Source organism: Hipposideros armiger, unplaced genomic scaffold, assembly GCF_001890085.2.
Source record: "Hipposideros armiger isolate ML-2016 unplaced genomic scaffold, ASM189008v1 scaffold_2, whole genome shotgun sequence".
In the NCBI taxonomy this organism is placed as follows: Eukaryota; Metazoa; Chordata; class Mammalia; order Chiroptera; family Hipposideridae; genus Hipposideros; species Hipposideros armiger.
In genome coordinates, this window is record NW_017731352.1 from 673,381 (window position 1) to 677,664 (window position 4,284).

Here is a 4,284-nt window from a genome sequence, read left to right on the forward strand (position 1 = left end):
AAGTCATACGGTGGCATTTGCACTCTTGCGTGGCTTGGGTTTTCTGTCTGTTGTCTAGCGAATGCGAAGGATGGGGAACTGGAGCTCTTCTAAAACGATATGTGTAAGATCCATAAAGATACTGTTCAAATAGTGGCAGAAAGCCTTTGGGTTTTTTTCTTTTTCTATTTTTAAAATTCAGAATCACTTGTATTTATAAATGATAGTACATAATGTTTGCCTTACTAATTTTTGATGACTGCTGATGAGAAATGTGTCATTTTCTGGAACGGAGAACACAAAGTAGAGTTCCGCAACCTCTCTATCAGTCCTGATGAAAATTTGGGAGTTTATTGACTGTCCCTTTCTATTCATGTTGACTTGTCATTTTCTTGCTTTCTAGTTTCCTAATCATGGCAGCTCTTGGTTGAGGGCTGGTCTTTACAGGGGCAGTAGCAGAATGGTGCTTGTTGCTTGTTGTAGTTACCAGCTTTTAACATAGCTCCTCTGTCATGTCTCAATGGTTGCAGAAAAGCCAAGTTAATATATTTATTTATTTATTTGCTTATTTATTTATTGGGGAACAGCCATGGGCATTGGTTACACATTGCTTTCATGCTACAATGGCAATAGTTGACTCTTTTAGGGAGGGTGCAATGCACAGTGGCCCATGCAGGGATCGAACCAGCAACCTTGGTGTTATCAGCACCATGCTCTAACCAACTGAGCTAACCAGCCACACCCCAAGTTAATATTTTTAAGAACTCCTCGTCTCTAACCAGAGGCACTTTGTAGAATCACAGAAAGCTGGAGCTGGAGGGAATCTCTATAAGCCTCTAGTTGGGCGTTCACAAACTGGCGGTCCACCAACCCTCAACTCAGCACTGTTTAGTTTGATTGGCAGAGTAGTTTTTGATTATTTGTTCATCTGTTTTTAGTCTGAACCTCTTCAGATGAGGCATTGCTGTAGACTCCTTTATTCTCTAGTTTTTCACAACTACCTACTTGACACATTTATGCTTCCTACCTAGCCTATAGAGGTATTTATGTATATAACCTCTAATCTGTTGAGTTACATCACATGAAATTGTCATTTGTTTTAGATTTAAAAGATGGTTGAATATTAGAAAAATGCATGTAGCTCAGTTTGTTTCACCGATAAAGAAGTAGAGTGCTAAATAATGACTCACTTGTTTAAAATAACAGAGCTCCTAACATCTTAAAACAGGTATATTTTTATGCAGGGGTTCTCAGTAAAGGATAATTTTATTAGATTAACAAGCATTGTCTATTAAAATGCATTTACCCCTGGGATTTATAATTTTTTGAAGCCTTATCACTAAGCATACTTATATGTAAATAATTGATTCCACTTCTTTCCCGAGAGTAGGATTGCATAGGTAGGAAGATGATGATGAAAGGAAGTGAACACCAATGTCCGAGGAGAAAAGAAGGGGTGTCGCTGAAGAAAGGGCACCTATGGACAGAGAAAGGGGGGAGGGGATATGCAGAAATAAAGGGAACGCAGCCAGCAATTCATGGGAGATGAGTGGAATTTTCCTGAAATGCTGTTGTCTCTGTAGATGTACCACTTGCTTTATGTGGATTGTCATCAGAATCAATATGCTCTAAGTGATGTAAGTGAATTTTAACATTCTTTCATTTAACAGATTCCTAGTGTGACCCATATTTAACGATCAGCCTAAAATTGGACATAGATATTTATTGCCGGGCTCTAAGTTATGAGTTCATTTTGTAATTGAGTTGGGACAAAGATATGATTACAGTTTGTTCATTATATGTGCTATGGCTTAAATAATGCCTTTGAAATGCATGCATGTAGATGAAACCACATCTGTGCGTCTCAGGGAAAAAAATCCTGTTCTTTTTATTTCAGAGTATTGGGAAAACGGGTTCTGAGATTGATTTTGGCAGTTAATAAAAGTAAAGAGTTACAATATTGTATTGTACTCTAAAAATTAGAGAGAACACAGCCGCTTAATTACAAGTGACTGGAGTTTCAGTTTTATATTTCTGTGCTTGTTATGAGATCAATAGGGATTATTTTCAGATTTTTCTATTTCCAAACATGCCAAGAAAACAACAGCCCGAACCTAGTATGCTAACATTAATAAATCATAATTATGTTCTCAATAATGAAAGTGTACAACATCCTAAAGAGTTTATACAACACTTAAAGCTACGTTGTTTCCTTAGATTCCTACAACAACCCCATGATGTGAGCATTAGTGTTGTTCCCATTTCTCAGATGGGGAAATTGAGGTTTGGCAAGAGAAAGTGGCCTGCCATGAAGTGACGGGATGAAATCTGAGTCTGGATCCTTTTACTCTAATTCCTGTGTGTAGTTCCCCTTTCACTGATGGAGAGAGGAAAGAGGAAAGAGCAAAGATCCTCTCACACTCAGTCTTTAGAGCACCAACCAGCTTGGACACCCACAGATCAACTCCTGACAAAATTCAGAGATGGCAGTCAGATTCTGACTAACCGAGGCCTCTCCAACCACCTACACACTTGAATTTGCTGCAAAGGAGAGGCTAGTGTACCCTGTCTTCATGGCAGATCAGAACTTACATTGTCACGCTATCCTTCTGCTTAACAGGGTCATGGCTCTATGCCTTTCATTATCTAGGGAAATATCATATTATTAACCAGGGGCACTGAGGGATGTATATGAGAACTAGTGGCACAAATGTATATAGATGATATTTCCCAGTGGTCTGCTGGAGCGAGCCTATTTGCATGTATTGAAGAATTTCAGGGCACATTAACAGAGAGAAACGCCGTTCACTGTATTCCTGCTGTCCATGAGGGAGTAAAGTGTACAGAGAGAGAAGTTCAATTTCTATTTCTCTGTAGCCATAAAATGGTTTTTTCCCTTTTTTTCTTAATTTTGATAAGGAATATCAGTCTTTGCAATTGAGAAAATTCAGTTAGAATTATTGAAACGATTGCACTCATTGGGCAATTATATGAAGATGGCTCATTTAAAAACATCTTTAGTTGTTTATCTCAAAGAGAATTTTTATCATACTGTTGCTAGGAGGAGGGCAGCTCTGTGACAGGGGTAGGCTGGTAAGTGAGGGCTAAAAACTACTTCCTTGTATAATATGTTCATTACTTGCAGAAAGATTGAAGAGCTGAGAGGGGCTGTATTAGGGTAGAGGAATTATGGAAGGTAGTTTCCAAATGATTTTGTAATGAAGCTACACTAATTATATACAGGAAATATGTTTATAATACCAGTGGATAATGTCTTTATTAGATGCTACAATTGTGCTACCACTTTTATAAATTTTTCCACCAGCATTTAATTTGGGTGGAAACAAGACTAACAACAATATGCATTTCAAATATATATATATATATATATATGTATATATATATATATATATAAAATATGGATATNCACTGGGAGATCTGGCAATGGGGTGCTTACTGACCTTTATAAATGACAAGACTGCCGAGGAAAGTAGCTATTGTCCCTTGAGATGGCACATAGAACATCCTGTTTGTCACAGAACAATGCAGTTCACGTCTCCCAATTTCATCACTTCCCTGCTCCATGTAAACATTGGGGTTTTCACCTGGCTTAGATGGTTTCCTAGCCTGAGATTTTTCCAAATTTATGAAAATTTCAACATTATCTTTTTTATTGTAGATATTGTATATTTTGAGTGTGGTTTGATTAGCTAGCAACCCTTGGTAAAGCTATTCCATGTTTGAGACAGTAGTGAGACGATCGAAGAGAGATATAGGAGTTTTTACTGCATAGAAACCATTAAGGCTCTGTAACGATTTTAAGTGAATTATGTCAAAGATATTTTATATTGATAATCACACCTCTGATTGGATCAATCCACTGTATTGCTTATAAAATGGCTATTTTATAAAGTACTGTTATTTCTTTATGAGTAAATATATGCTTTTCATCATAAGACATGATGCCTGAAGCTGTAAGACAGCAATGAATCACTATCATAAATCTTATAACTCTTCCAGGAATGTTTTAAACCAGATTGTAGTGATTCCTGAAGAATGTGTATAGATTCTAGACATCCATTTTTTTTTTATAAGCACCTATGATTAACAGCAAGAAGAGCCAAATAAATATATTTTTTTGGGGAATTTTATGTCCTGTAATACTGAAAAGTGTAACCAAGGAATCAGAAACTGCATCTTTTTATTTATTATTTTAATTTTTTATTGTTTGCAAGTCTTTTTAAATTTTATCATGTATCTCTATAATACCTTCTTTGTCTATCTCATTAGCAAAAACATGTTCAA

The 4,284-nt window shown here is 36.5% G+C and overlaps 1 non-coding gene across 1 annotated transcript; it reads right to left on the reverse strand.

Annotated features, from left to right (window-relative positions):
* Nucleotides 1-643: 643 nt before the first annotated feature.
* TRNAI-GAU (transfer RNA isoleucine (anticodon GAU)) lies at nucleotides 644-717 on the reverse strand. The gene has a single exon. It is a non-coding gene; the product is annotated as a tRNA-Ile (tRNA).
* Between the last annotated feature and the right edge of the window lie 3,567 nt (nucleotides 718-4,284).